The sequence below is a fragment of the Canis lupus genome, chromosome 20 (assembly GCF_011100685.1).
Source record: "Canis lupus familiaris isolate Mischka breed German Shepherd chromosome 20, alternate assembly UU_Cfam_GSD_1.0, whole genome shotgun sequence".
In the NCBI taxonomy this organism is placed as follows: domain Eukaryota; kingdom Metazoa; phylum Chordata; class Mammalia; order Carnivora; family Canidae; genus Canis; species Canis lupus.
In genome coordinates, this window is record NC_049241.1 from 44,237,880 (window position 1) to 44,253,308 (window position 15,429).

At 45.1% G+C, this 15,429-nt stretch overlaps 1 protein-coding gene across 3 annotated transcripts in view; it reads right to left on the reverse strand.

Moving 5' to 3' along the window:
* GATAD2A (GATA zinc finger domain containing 2A) overlaps positions 1–15,429 on the reverse strand; it is a 116,709-nt gene that overhangs the window by 90,794 nt on the left and 10,486 nt on the right. The window contains exon 1 of one of the 3 annotated variants that reach the window (XM_038566737.1): positions 4,806–4,856. The exons of the other annotated variants lie outside the window; for them this stretch is intronic. The gene's annotated coding sequence lies outside the window, so the exon portion shown is untranslated. Of the gene's footprint in view, positions 1–4,805; positions 4,857–15,429 lie in introns of those variants that run through there. 3 annotated transcript variants of the gene reach the window in all.

Sequence of the window (15,429 nt, forward strand, 5' to 3'; positions counted from 1 at the left end):
CAGGTATTCAATTAGAGTAAGTTCCTTTGTCTTCTAAAAGACTAACCTACATTTTCATCAGACAAAAAGAGGTCACAAATACAGCCTAGAAAACGAGGGGAGGGGCAATAAGCCCATGGTCTGACATTCCTCTTAACTAAAAAGTCCTGCATCGCGTTTGCCAGCATCCACAAGTATGCAGAATCTGTCCCCAGCTGGTACTTTTGTTTCTAAGAACACCAGCCTCAATACTTCCACTTCCCTGCCACCACTTCAGGTCCCGTCTTTTCTCTCAACCTTAACACATGGCCTTCTAATTCCATGCAAGATGTAGCTTTGCACAGTTAGAACATCATTATCAAAAGAATAGCAACCTGAAGCCAGACTGTCTGGCTAACCTTCTAAAACAGTTCACTCAAGAGCATCCATTCTAACAATCAACCACACTTAGCAAGCAACACAGTTCTATGAGCCTCAAACTATGACACTGTCAACTTGTTCTTCTGGTTTTGCCACACTTCCCACCCCAACAACTGTACAAGGAAATCCCAGAGATGCTCTATTACCCCAAGACGACTGCTCATAAAGACCTCACCTAATCACCTGTTTCATAATCTTTCTGGTTTTCTACAAGGAGCATAAATTAACTCAATTATGGCGGGGGGTAGGGGGGAGTCTAGGGAAAATAGCCTTGCTCACTGCATCTAATGGCACAGAAACATCACAAGTCCAAGCAGGCAGTTCTCTCGACAAGCATCTGAGTTGCTCATGCTTTTGTTGGAGATTGTTAGCACACTGATAGTTCTTAACTGAACTCAGTGGCAAGGCCATTACATTTTAGTCTCTCTTGGGAATTGACATATTCAAGACTCTGACGGTCATTCTTAATTTTCCCTTAAGAAGACAAACATCAGAAAATGCCAACATCTGGGGCACCTGGCCGGCTCAGTTGGTAGAACATGTGACTTTTGGTCTCAGGGTCTTGAGTTCAAACCCCACGTTAGGCATAGAGATTACTTAAGAAATAAAGAAAACTGGGATGCCTGGGTGGCTCAGCAGTTAAGTGTCTGCCTCTGGCCCAGGGCGTGATCCTGGAGTCCTGGGATCGAGTCCCGCAAAGGGCTCCCTGCATGGAGCCTGCTTTTCCCTCTGCCTATCTCTGTGTCTCTCATGAATAAATAAATAAAATCTTAAAAAAAAAAAAAAAGAAAGAAAATAAATGTAGAAATCTCTTGAAGAAGAAAGAGGCAATTCGAATGGCTTCGCTACTTTCCCACCCATGTCTTTCAGAAGCATCCTTCAGTGGTCTCTCTAAAGCCCAAGGTGGTCCTGTGAACACTATCCCAGGAATCCCTGCCTTATCCTCTTAGACCGGGGGGGGGGGGGGGGGGGGGGGGGGGGGGGGGTCCCATTGCTCTTAAAGTAAATCCCAGACCCTCTAATCTCTGTGTGTGTCTCTCTCTGCTCCAACCACCCCAATCTTCCTTCAGTCCCAGATACTCTATCAAAGATGCTCTTCCTTTTTCTCTTTACCTATTTAACTCCTATACATCCTCCAATCTCAGTTGTAGAAAGGTCCCCTTGAGTCTTGCTCACCAGGTCACAGCATCATTTTCTCCTTGCCCTTAAAACTTTCTCCATGTTTTTGAGATTATAATTTCTCTCCCACTAATCTCATGGTAAACTCCACTGAGCAGGGATTCCTAGCACAGTGTCAGAGGAATAGTATAAACTCTGATATTTATTGAATAAACCTATCCAAAAATCACTCCTTGCAATACAGAAATTCACAAAATAAATAATGCAAAATAAGTGAAAGCTACTGAAAAACTGAGAATTGAATAAAATCTGTTTTATTACTCTAAGAATGTTTCTTGAGGCATCTATCTAGCTGGTTCAGTCACTAGAGCATGCGACTCTTGATTTCAGGGTTGTGAGTTCGAGCCCTGCATTAGGTGTAGAGGTTACTTAACATCAGTAATAGGGGCACCTGGGTGCCTTCAGCTCAGGTCATGATCCCAGGATCCTGGCCCACATCAGGCTCCTTGCTCAGCAGGGAGCCTGTCAGTCACCCTGCTTGTGCTCTGTCAAATAAAATCTTTTTAAAAAAATGGTAACGGAATAAAAATGTCTTTTTAAAAACATTTCTGAGGAATCCCTGGGCAGCTCAGTGGTTTAGTGCCTGCCTTCGGCCCAGGGCATGATACTGGAGTCCTGGGATCGAGTCCCACATCAGGCTCCCTGCATGGAGCCTGCTTCTCTGCCCACCCTCCACCCCCGCCCATGAATAAATAAAATCTTAAAAAAAAAAAAAAAGTTTCTGGGGTACTAGGATGGCTCAGTGGTTTAGCGTCTGCCTTTGGCTCAGGTCATGATCCTGGGGTCCTAAAATTAAGTCCCACATCAGGCTCCCTGCAGGGAGTCTGCTTCTCCCTCTGCCTATGTCTTTGCCTCTTGCTCTGTGTCTCTCATGAATAAATAAAATCTTGAAAAGATAAAAATAAAAAAATTAAAATGTTTCTTATTTTTCAAATAATCACAAAATACACAGATATCAAAAAGTTTAAGAAAAAAAAAAAACACTCCTCACCCTAACCCAGCAATTCTGTTATCATTCCGGTACAAATCCTTCCAGGATTTTTTTTCTACCAAAAGTAGCATTATTTCTTTCTTCACTATCACAATATACGATTGTAGGATCTGCCAAATAATACTGCATTAATATAGATGACTTGACATTAAAAAAAAAATGATGTCATCTGAATGGAAATAACAATGCATCCAAATTGGTAACACAGGGCCCATCCCAATTTCTACATCACATCCAAGATGAGAGGCAATCTTCTGTAAATATCAGCTTCAGAATTTTAGAGGAGTAATATGGGATGAAGACGAAGAATGGGAGACTACATGAGGAAAGGATCTAGCAAACTGCTCTCATGCTCTCAAAATCTCCATTCTAAACTACTTCCTCTAGAAAAGGGCCAACTTTTCTGAGTTGGAAGCTGAGGAAGCAAATGCAAAGGGGCAGGTCTGTGGCTTGGCTCCTTCAAGGCCAGCAGGTAACTCTGCTGAGGACATCAGAGGGTTACAATGGTGTCCCTAAGTCATCAGGTCATCCATCCCCCAACTCCTAGGAGAAGTAGAACGGAGGCTAGACAAGTACATGGCTTCTTGTTTTAGCAATGCCCAGGAAATGCTCACACAGTGGGTTGCAAACAGGAGCATTCCTGGGCTCGTATCTCAAAAACATCAGGCTCAAGCCAAGCTCTGCCCCTGCACCACTCAGTAGCTTTGGACAAGCAGCCTAGCCTCCAAGAGCCTCAGTTTCCTCGCCTGTAACGTAGGGATTATATCCTCCACCATACTGGAGTGTTATGGGCAAGGAAGATACCTGTATTTAACAGGCACTCAAATCTGGGGACTGGTATGGTTTATCCAGCCCTCCTCCATGGCTTGCTGTCAGGTGTAACATGCTACTAATTTTAGCATCCTGATCTGGTGCCAGCAAACATTATTTCACCTAATCTAACTTAAAAGAAAACTTGTAACTATTACCAGGAAAAAAAAAAAAAAGAACATCAAAGGACAATCAGTACAAGTCTAAAGAAACTACACAGAAGGCTGTCTGTCCCTCAGTTTATCTGTGCTGCCACAGCCAGAAGGTGTCACTGTGCGAAATGGACACACAGGACCAGACAAGCACTGTGTACTCAAGAAAACTGAAAGAAGTAAAAGGGTGAGGAAGAAAGAAAAATTAAAGACTCAACTGACTCATCCGGACTTTGATCTAAAAAATCCAAAGCTCTCGAGATAAGGATGAACTACAGAGCTAAAGACGCTGGGTCAAATACACAAAATTTAACAGCCCCTGCAAAGTTCCCAGGGCAGGACAGAAATGCGCACCTAAGGGTTGACATTCAGTTCCTAATGGAGGGATCCCCATTCATTTCTGAGGCCCAGTGTGTGCACGCACACCAAGTGTCAATCACGCTCTAGGCTGGGGCCCTGCCCATAAGCCTTTCCTTGTTGAAGTGATCAATTCCGATTCTTGGCAATAATCCCTTTAAAAGGCCAGCTGCTGCTGTCTAGTCACTGATGCCGACCCATTCCAGGTGGGGAAAAAAAAAAAATCAATACAGCCACCGCCTAAACGCGGAGGCAAATTTAAAGTGTACCGCCCCATGAAGGGCTTAAGTCCAGAGAGGGGGAAGGGTCCTGCGGCTCCCGGGGGTCAGGCAGTAAGGGCGCGAGCTGGGAGAGGGCCGGCCCTGCAGGCGTGGGCGCGCGGGGACTCTTATTCTGACACGGGATCCTCCGCCGCCGCCGTCGCCGCCGCCGCGGGGTTCAGCGCAGCGGCCAGGCCCGCCCGGGACCCCCGCCCCCCGCCCCCGCCTGGGACCCCCCGCCCCGCGCGCCCACGTGCCGCCCTCTCGCCACCCCCTCCCCCGCCCGTCCCGGCCGCTCGGAAGCGACCCCTGGAGGCCCAGCCCCTCCCCCGGCCCCGGAGGAAGCGAAGGAAGGGGGGCGACGCCGAGACTTTCCGGGACCCCCGCCCGGCCCGGCCCCCACGTGCCTGGGCGGCGTCGGAGCGCGGAACTTTCTAGGGTAGCGCTAGGAAGACGCTCCCAGAATACAAGGAGTAGATAGAACTCACTCGCTCGCTCTCACTTTTCCATGCTCACGCGGGGGGGTCCCTCAGAGCCCACTGACCCCCGACCCTGCCCGACCCTCGCCACCCCGACGCTCCAGGCTCCACCTCACGACCCCAGCCCCGACCCCACCCCCCGACCCCTGCGCCCCGCCAAGTTTGGTCCAGAACTTACCGGGCCGCGGGCCGGCCGGGCCCTAGGGCAGCGCGCGGGTTCGCGGGGCCGTGGGGCCGGGGTCGCCTGCGGGGCCGGGCGGCCGAGGGGCCGGGGGCGCCGGGCCGCGCGCGCTCGCTCCGCCTGTGGGGCCGCCCGGGCCCGCGGCGCTCGCTCCGCCGGTCCGCCCGCCCGCCCGCGCCGCCGGCCAGATAATGCGCCCCTCGGCCGCACACATGGAGCCCGGCGCCGGCGTCACCGCCCGGGACATGCGCACCAGGTCAGCGCGCCCGGCCCGCGGCCCCCAAAACACCGGGGAGCTCTTAAAGGCGACGCCGCCCGCCCGCGCCCGGCTGGGCGGGGACAGACGGCTGAGGGGCGGGGCCTTACGGTGGGGCGGGGCAATGCTGCGGGGAGGGCGGGGCAAGGGAGGCCGGCAACGCCCCGGAAACGCCGCCTCTCGCGACGGCGCTCCACGCGCCGCCCTGCTACGCCCGTTGGTTTCCCACGCGGGTTCAGGTAGACTCCCTCCCCACGAAGTCCCAGCGCTTTCCGCAGGGCCGAGGGGTGGTCGCCAGCTCACCGGCAGCAGAGCCTGGCGAACCGCGCCCAGGGCTGACTCACTATGTACTCACTACTGACCTCGCTCCAGCTGAGCTACATGACCTGGAGCAAGTCAGCTTCTTCTGAAAACGGAGGTTAGAATGCCATCCCCATGGGGGTCGTCACACAGAAGCTGCGTTCCCAGGTATCGGCCAAACCATCACTTCTGTGCAATGAACAGTTCTACTAAGTAAGCTCCAGACCCACCCACTTCTAGACACTTGAGGATGACTGCTGTCCCTCTCTAGCTATTTCCCAATCTGCACCACTCCCCCCACCCCGTGCCCCTGGGAGAAGGTGAAACACACACACACACACACCAGACAGCAAATCTGCACCCTTCCCTCTTTAGTCACATGAAGGAAACACGAGAAACAGTCTAACCTGAGAGAGGATGGGCTTTCACTATGTTAAACTATATAAAGGGGAACACAATTTAAATAGAAAAATAAAATTACGGTGCCTGGGTGGCTCAGTCAGTATCTAGAATCCTGGGATTGAGCCCCACATCAGCCTCGCTCCCTGATCAGTGGGGAGTCTGCTTCTCCCTCTGCCCGCACCACCCCGCCCCCCCCCCCCAGCTCGTGCTTGCTCTCTCGCTCTATCTCAAATAAATAAAATCTTAAGGAAGTAAAAGAAAAATTAGGTATCTAATATTACAAGGCTATCAATATCAAGATTATTTTGAAAATCACCCAAAAAGGCCCTTTTCATGTTCTTTTTCCAGAGTTAAAACAATTCATAAGACTCCTAGACTTCTAATTGGTGGCTTTTAATTTGTTTTATAACACATTTTAATATACATTCACAAGGGGATCCCTGGGGGGCTCAGCGGTTTGGCGCCTGCCTTTGGCCCAGAGCGCAATCCTGGAGTCCCGGGATCGAGTCCCGCATCAGGCTCCTGACATGGAACCTGATTCTCCTGCCTGTGTCTCTGCCTCTCTCTCTCTCCTCTATCATGAATAAATAAATAAATATTTAAAATATATATATATATATACAATCATACAACTGAAACAAAAGTTACACCAAATATACTTTTAACTACTTGCAGTGTATCCTGATATTAACTATTCTATTTCATTTTTTAAAAGAGATTCAATGTAATTTCAACCCACCATTGGTCTTGAATCCAAACCTGAAAAACAATGTAGACCAATTTTTAGAAATAAAATTGTTAAAAAAAAAAAAGAAATAAAATTGTTTTTCTGTGTGCCCCTCACAATAAGAAGTTCAAAAAAGTCCATTTTAATTCTGTGTGGAGTTCCACACATAATTAGCAATATCTTGTCTTTGATTCCATCCCCCACTCCACTCCCCAAATCTTCCAACTGCTTAATGCAACATCTGGCACAACTCCCCTGGGCCAAAAGCAAAGCATTCCTCAAACTAAAAATGATACAAAATACAAACTGTTGACCCCCAAACGCCTTCCCTGACCCAGTTTTGTCAGCAATTTGCTTTGCTACAAAGAATTTCAAATGTTCAAATTCAAAAACCAAACAAAAAGTCCTATTCTCAAACAGGTGACTTGGTATAGGAATGCAAGAGGCTCCCTGACTCCATGTACAAGGACAAGTTAAAAGCAAATATCCAGAATTTTCACTGTAATTTGTAATTTGGCAGCTTTATATTTTGAGAACTTCTTTACTCTAGGACTATTAATCAGATGATGCATATTAAAGCAATACAAGCAAAATATTACCTCACTGCTCCTCACCTGGGTCTTGATTAACGCCAACTTAATTAACTACAAACACAGCAATGTGTGGTCAGGTGGGAGACCCGAGACTTGAGATAGACATAGAGATTCCAGAGTCTGAGCTGGCAAGCCCTGTGTGAGTCACCAAGGTGACAACCACCCTGTTTTAAAGAGAGAGGCATCAGCTGCAACATATTAATGGCACACCCCTGTGGACTGAGGTGTGCACTGGTGACAGGTGGGCTGCTCCAAAGGGCAGTGGCAACATCTCCAGCTGGGAAAGCAGGGGTGGGGGTAGGGTGAAGTAGTTACAGGGTTTATTTCTGCAATACAGAGGGCCAGGTGTGTAGATGGAAAAAGTGACAGTAAATCCAGACCTGTTTGGGGTCTCCAGAACTCAGGCAGGCAAATGCTAAGGCTGCTCAGACTGAAGACCTTGCCACCTCAGTGTCTAGTACTGGACTAAACAGCTGGCTGATTATGAAATATGATGCAATCACCTTTAGATTCCATTCTAAAGCTAAAGAAACTAATTAAAAGACAAATAGGGCTGGAACCATGTTTTTGCCAAAGTTTTCCCTTTGCCCTAAAAACAAGGCAGTCAATTAATACTTAGAGATATCAGTTAATATGATACTTTAAAAATACTTGTTATTTAGCTAAGTAAAATTTCCTTCCAAATTCATTTTAAACTTAATACCCTTCAAAGATCAGATCTTTGCTAATAATAGCCAGGCCTCCTTCCATCTTAACCACTGCAAAAATATTCTAATTATCTTTCTAACGTAGTGTTAGATAAACTTCTAAATATCATCTGAGCCTGTTTCAGCACAACAGAGGGACTAAAGAAATTTGGGCCAAATTTCATGTTCATGGCCTCTTTTATAGCAGAAAATTGGTCAAAGGCTCCACAGTAGCATGAAACTAAAAAGGAGTAGCATCACCTACTGAATGTTTAAGGTACTGTACTTTTTATTTTTAATTGGGAGATTTCCTTAAAGTTTCTGGTGGACAAATTCACAATGTCTTATATGATAAACACTGATGGACAAGAACTGTATGAGAGAGCCTGCAGGTACCATCTCCAAAAGTTCACAGGCCAGTGGCAGACACAGAATGATTTCAATGCAGAAAATGCATTCATAGAAAAGACAGGAATCAGGGATCCCTGGGTGGCGCAGCGGTTTAGCGCCTGCCTTTGGCCCAGGGCGCGATCCTGGAGACCTGGGATCGAATCCCACGACGGGCTCCCGGTGCATGGAGCCTGCTTCTCCCTCTCCCTGTGTCTCTGCCTCTCTCTCTCTCTGTGTGACTATCATAAATAATTAAAAATTAAAAAAAAAATCTTAAAAAAAAAAAAAAAAAGAAAAGACAGGAATCACAGAGGAAGGAGCTGCTCTCCTGCCTGGGGAGGAGTCTGAGAAATCTTTGTGGATGTGACATTTGAGCCAATTCTTAACAGATGAACATCCCAGGCATCCAGAATAGCAGAGGCAAAAGCCAAAGCTGGCCACACCTGGAGTGTGAGGTTTTGGGAGCAGAAAGGGCTAAAAAGGGATGGATCCATTACCCTCTAAACTTTGTAGATCCCTTTCTTTCTCAAAACACAGAATGGTTATCTACTTAAATTTGAAGGCTAAGCAGGCCTAGTTCTGTAGAGTTTAATTTTGAGATTACTGCTATCAGTGACACTAGGCTCCCACTTGTTTTCTGAGATCTCTAAAGAATAAACAGGTTGTTCATTCAAAAGTATACCAAATCTTTTTAGAAGTACTTTTATGAAAAAGAACACTGACCACTTTCCTTACTTTGTATTTTTATTATTTTTAAATGTTTATTTATTTTGACGGGGGGGGGGGCACTTTGGGGTGGGGAGCAGAGAGAGAATCTTAAGCAGACTCCACACTCAGTATGGAACCCAACGAGGGGCTTAATCTCATGACCCTGAGATCATGACCTGAACGGAAATCACGAGTTAGAACCTTAATTGATTAAGCCACCCAGGTGCCTTCATACCTCACATTTTTAGAACTCAGAAGTCTAAAACTGTTTTCACTGAGTTAGGGATAAACATAACCACAATCTCTAAGAGACGATTTTTTTTTTCTAAGAGACAATTGTTTAAAAGTTTCTTATTTCACCCTAAATTCATAGTCACATGGTGACATTACAGTGCAATTAGCTGGGAAAGGGAAGGAAAACATTCATTTCTATGTTAATATGATTTTCCTTAGTACTTTGATATTCTTGGTACTTTTTTCAAGTACCAATAGTCCCTTTAACAGGGACTATTACAGTGGTGCTTTATGAAAAATACCAGTGCATTACAGCTGCTACAACAAATGTCTTTTTTTTTTTTAAGATTTTATTTATTTATTCATGAGAGACACAGAGAGAGAGACACAGGCAGAGGGAGAAGCAGGCTCCATGCAGGGAGCCTGACATGGGACTCGATCCCAGGTCTCCAGGATCACGCCCTGGGCAGAAGGCAGCGCTAAACCGCTAAGCCACCCAGACTGCCCCAAATGTCATTTTTTAAATCACAGCATTCTTACACTATATTAGGAGTTTGTGGGAGACAGATCTGTACCCCTTTGCCTCATCCCTGCGTATATATGCTGAAAAGCTCTCTGAAACACAGCTCTCTAGAGATGGGCCACTTTGTCAGCATGTGTTTGTTTTGAGTGCCGTTTCTAACCACAATTCCATATCCTTAGTGTCTGGGCAACATGGAGTTCAGGCTCTATCTGTACTTAGTCTCTGTGTGGCCCTAAGGAAATCCCACTACTATAGAGTTCTGAGCACAAATGCTCCCCTGAAGGGTTAAATATAAATGGCTAGATGTATCACTGTGAAGCTGGAAGTATATCTCCCACTCTGTCTTCATCTGCATGTGTCAACAGTTGGCAAGGAATATCTCCTTTGTGTCTTTACATGTCTTACAAAAAAAATGCCCACCTAATTTAGATCAATTTTAAGTCTTTGAAAACAGTAGGTGAACTGTTTTCTATGAATTAAAAAAATTAAATCAGAAAGCTACCAGGAAAAAGAAAAAAGGCCACATGTCAGTTTTAAGTCTAGAGATCAACCTATTCAAACCTACTTAGCAAAGAAAGAGTACTAGTCATATCACTGGTCTGTGAATAAATATCCATGATTTAGACATAAAAAAAATATGTTTTAAAAACTTGAGGGACGCCTGGGAAGCTCAGTGGTTGAGTGTCTGCCTTCAGCCCAGAGCATGATCCTGGAGTCCTAGGATCCAGTCCCACATCAGGCTCCCTACATGGAGCCTGCTTCTCCCTCTGCCTGTGTCTCTCCCTCTCTCTCTCTCATAAATAAATAAATAAAATCTTTTTAAAAATTTGTTTAAATAAATAAATACAAACTTGATATTTGAGACACCTGGGTTGCTCAGTAGTTTAGCACCTGCCTTCGGCCCAGGGCGTGATCCTGGAATCCCGAGATCGAGTCCCACATCAGGTTACCTGTATGGAGCCTGCTTCTCCCTCTGCCTGTGTCTCTGCCTCTCTGTGTATGTTTCTCATGAATAAATTAATAAAATCTTAAAAAAAAAAAACTTTGATATTCCATTCATACCCCCAACTCCATGGTTGTTAAATCGCAAATCCTCCAACTTGACAAAGGAAAGAAGAAAAATATTCCTCCCAAAAGTTTTCCTGATAGAGTATCCCTGTCTCCTCCCCTAGTGCCTAGTATTTCCTATAAAAAATAGAGGGATCAGGGGGGTGCCTGAGTGGTTCAGTAGGTTAAGCATCTGCCTTCAGCTCAGGGGCTTCAGCTTCAAGCTCCATATCAGACTCTTTACTCGGTAGGGAGCCTGTCTCCCTCTCCCTGTCACTCTCGCTGCTTGGTACGCTCATGCGCGCGCGCTTTCTCTCTCTCTCTCTCTCTCTCTCTCTCTCTCTCTCTCTGTCAAATAAATAAATAATATCTTTAAAATTAAATAAATAAAATAAATGTAAAAAAAATAGAGGGGATGGTTCTGGTTCTTTCTGATTTTCTCCTTCACAGCTTGGTAACAAAACACCCATGCCTTCTTGCATGCTGACTTGATCAGGCCTACATTTTACGAACTCCTGGTTTGAGAAGAAAAAGATTTTTATTTCAAATGTAAGTCAAGGGCACCTAGGTTGGTTGAGCATCTGCCTTTGGCTCAGGTCATGATCCCAGGGTCCCAGGATCAAGTCCCGCATCGGGCTCCTTGCATGGAGCCTGCTTCTCCTCCCTCTGCCTGTGTCTCTGCCTCTTTCTGTGTCTCTCATGAATAAATAAATAAAATCTTAAAAAAAAAAAAAAAAAAAAGTCCCACATCGGGCTCCCTGCAAGGAGTCTGCTTCTCCCTCTGCCTCTCTCTCTCTCTCTATCTCATGAATAAATAAATCTTAAAAAATATATATATATAATTTTTTTAAAAAGAAAAAAAAAAAAACTGAGGAAACTCACTGGGAAAAATCAGCCTATCTGGGAACCTCTAGATTATCAGTCCTCTGTTGCACCCAGCTTATGGCCCCAACATGGACTGGTTTGCTCTCAAACAGTACTAACTGCCATAGGTAGCTATCCAAACTTGGGTGCCAATCTTAAGAGGGAGGGCCAGTAAGCTTTGATCTGATTCCATAACCACTACCTCTATCAGACACCTACAACAATCTGGCCATTTGCTTACCATCCCCACCTCACAAATGAAAAACTGAGACTCAAAGAAGTTAAGCCACTTGCAGTTAAGCTACTTTCCTGAGGTCACAGAGCCAGCAAGTGGCAGAATCTGGATACAAACACAAGTCTGACTCTACTGCACAGATGGTACTTTTATAAGATAATGAAGACAACTGTAAACCACTCTTTAAAAGCAGACTCTTGCAGAAGGACTCTCTACTGTCTGCTTCCTTGAGTTCTATATACTCTCCAGAGCAGCCCTCTGCAGGCAAGCTCCTGTGGTAATACACAGGAAACCATCCTGCCAGACAGTCCTAAGTTTGTGAATACATTAAGCTGAACCCCCAGAACTGCCAAGTACAAGTCCACTGGTGACTCTCAGCTCTGACAAAGCAGCTTACCAGAGGAAAAGTGAGAAGTTGAACGTATTTTCTATGCTCAAATTGGGGCCCAAAAACTCCACTGGAGGGCAAGGGAACAGGAAGTTAGGAGGGAGCAAGCATCCACTTCCCAAGGGCAGCAGAGCCCAGAGGTGGGAGCCTGGTCACGTGCACAGTTGCATTACTGGTCCACGCCCACTTCCGGCCAGAGCCTGTCTCTTCACCTCCAAGTCAGTACTCTGGTTGAAGGAAAAGAAAAGACAGACTACCAGAAACTCTCCTTATACTCTCCCTCTCCCCTTGGAGCCTGTATCCTGAATGAATACCCACCCCTGCCCTTTGCTTCCACCCCTCACAAATACACTTACTTAAGAAAAGCACCTGTCACATAATTGACCTATGTGGGCTAACATTAAATCTGACCATAACAGGGGCACCTGGGTGGCTCAGTCAGTTAAGCATCTGTCTTAGGCTCAGGTCATGATCTCAGGGTCCTGGGATTGAGCCCTGTGTGGTTGGGCTCCCTGCTCAGTGGGCAGTCTGCTTCTCCCTTCCCCCTGCTCATATTCTCTCTAATAAATAAATAAAATCTTAAAACAAAAAACACCTGACCACACATAAGAAAGTCAAAATAGTGCTTTCCCAGTCCCAGTATAAGAGGGAACCCTAGGGCAGAGGGAACTGTGCACCAGGAACCTACTAATACACGACAAAGCAATCTATAGCTCTTTGAAATCTCACTTTTCTTTCCTATGCCATCAACAACAGCCAAACACTCTGTCTCAATTTGTTTTTAAGATTTCAAACAAGGTGGAAAGGGCTTTTAGAGCTGTTTATCTCTTTGTGTAATATGCACTGCCATGAAGAAATGCCACAGGATTCCAAAAACACTGCCACTGACTTCAAGAAAAGCAAAGCTGGGGACACCTGGGTGGCTGAGTGATTGAGCATCTGCCTTGGGCTCAGGTCATGATCCTGGGGTCCTGTGATCGAGTCCTGCATGCATCGGGCTCCCCATAGGGAGCCTGCTTCTCCCTCTGCCTATGTCTCTGCCTCTCTCTGTGTGTCTCTCATGAATAAATAAATAAATAAAATCTTTTTTAAAAAAAGAAAAGCTGAAAATGCTCCTAGCAGTGACCATCCCAGATCCTCTCTTGTTTCTCCAAGATTACAGTCACAGTCATCCTGGATCAACTAGTGCCAACGGCCAACAATCAACCAGGAAAAAGCCATGATTTCTGCCTCCTTTTAGAGGTAAGAAACAGAAGCAAGAAGCCCAGTGAGGAAATTAGAAGGGTAGTGAGGTTTCACTTGCAAACCTCCAAGAAAATCACCCCAAGCTCCCAAAGAAGCACTGCAATGGTCTTTTATTCGATTTTTTGTCTTCTGGTCTATGACTGGGATGTAAGCTCCTTGAGAGCTGACTTTATCTGTCCTACTCACTCCAAGGCCCACAGTACCCAGCATGGTGCATCTGGTGCATTGTAGGAACACACTTATTGCTAGATTATTTGCTGCTATGGGAAGTTACATAAGCCAGAATATTTAACACTATTTTTCAATCCAATTTAAGTTGCACTAAAAAAAAGAAAAACATGCCCTACCTTATGGCCACACAGGAGTTTAGTTTAGTGCTCAAACTGTCCCTTATAGGCCAGTTTGAGGGAATAAATTCTTATTCAAATAACATACCACAATAAACAAAGGCATCCAGGCTGCAGAGAGGATAAAGCCAAAATTAATACTAGAAATTAAAAATAACACCTTTCATTCATTTGGATGGAACAACTTCATACAGTAGTTATTTCCCAATTCCAGAGAAGGTCAGTTTCTTTCTTATCAAGATCCACAGGGATTTAGTGCCCCCAGTGCTGTCTTCAACAGGAAGGAAACCCTGACTTCCCTAGCTATTTCAGTTATATAAATCAACAGTTTATCGTCCAGAGTTAGAAGCTGGGCAGTGTTGGGACCCACATGCCTTTTAGAGCTCCCCACCAACGGATAACCATGTTACATTACATCTAATAAATGTACCTAGATCAATATCATTTCTAACTATCCAAGGGTATTTATTGCTGTAAGGATCTTTCAATTAAAAAAAAAAAAGTTAAAAAAAACTTCCTGTTAGAGTAAAGAGACTTGGTGGTGGCGCCACTATCCACCAGAGTGAAGTCTGTGGCACACAAAAGACAGCATAATTTCAAAAGGGATAGTGATCACTTTAAAGTTATTTATCTTATTTTTTATATTTTAAAAATAAAACTTTGTTCGTTTTTCTTCAATAGAATAACTACCCTTATAAGAATTAAGAGAAATTTAAGATTGGTAAATTATTTGCCTCAATAACAAAGTCAAGAGACAGAGAGACAGAGACAGACAGGCAGGCAGAGGGAAGGAAGGAGGTAAAGAGGCAGGGAGAGGGTGTAATTTCAAAGATGGAGGAGAATCCCTCAAACCTGGGAGTAGCCCATGGGGGCCTAGCTCAGATTTTTACCCATTATTTCCCCCTGGGTTTTAGATATCAGAGGCAAATGCCATCTGTCACCACCATAGTAAGTGAAAAAGGTAGGCCCAACTCACTGGCCACGATTTTAGGGCTTTCATTAATTGCTAAGAAAGAATCCTCTCAAAAAAAAAAAAAAAAAAAAAGTCTCCTGTCCACCATAGCCCCTACCTCCACCCCCAACCCCAGAGGCTGAGTTAGCATCTTCTACAGCTCTCTAGGTCCTGGGAGCTCAAGGTGAACTCTGATCTCCTCGTGGGCTCTAAGCCACACACTGTCCCTCTCAATGCACTATTATTATAGAACATCAAATGCCTTTGTACATCACTTACCCAGTCTTTTGTCCTCTGATCTGATCTATTACTCTAAAAGAACATTCTTCTTTCAAGGTTCTAATGTGCAAGAGACACTCACCAAGTAACTGCTGTATTTTACTCAAACAGTCCCAAAATATGGATATGATCCTTTAGGTGTATAGTTCACCTACTTTTTTCTTCCCACAACTCGTAAAGTTCATTATAATCTTCTATTTTGCCTACAGTCTAATTATAGTAATACATCTCCCTACTTGCCCTCAACTCACAAATTACCCCATTTTACAGAGGCAGAAGGCAAGGCCAAGGCAACACAAATGCTTGCTACACAGCAAATCCGTCTCACATCTGCTATCTGAACACAGAAATATGCTACAAGACCCAGGGTGGCAATGGATTTTGCAAGAGACATACCACATTTCTTTCTCTATAGGCATATTTAGCCTTGGCAGAAAGTCAAATG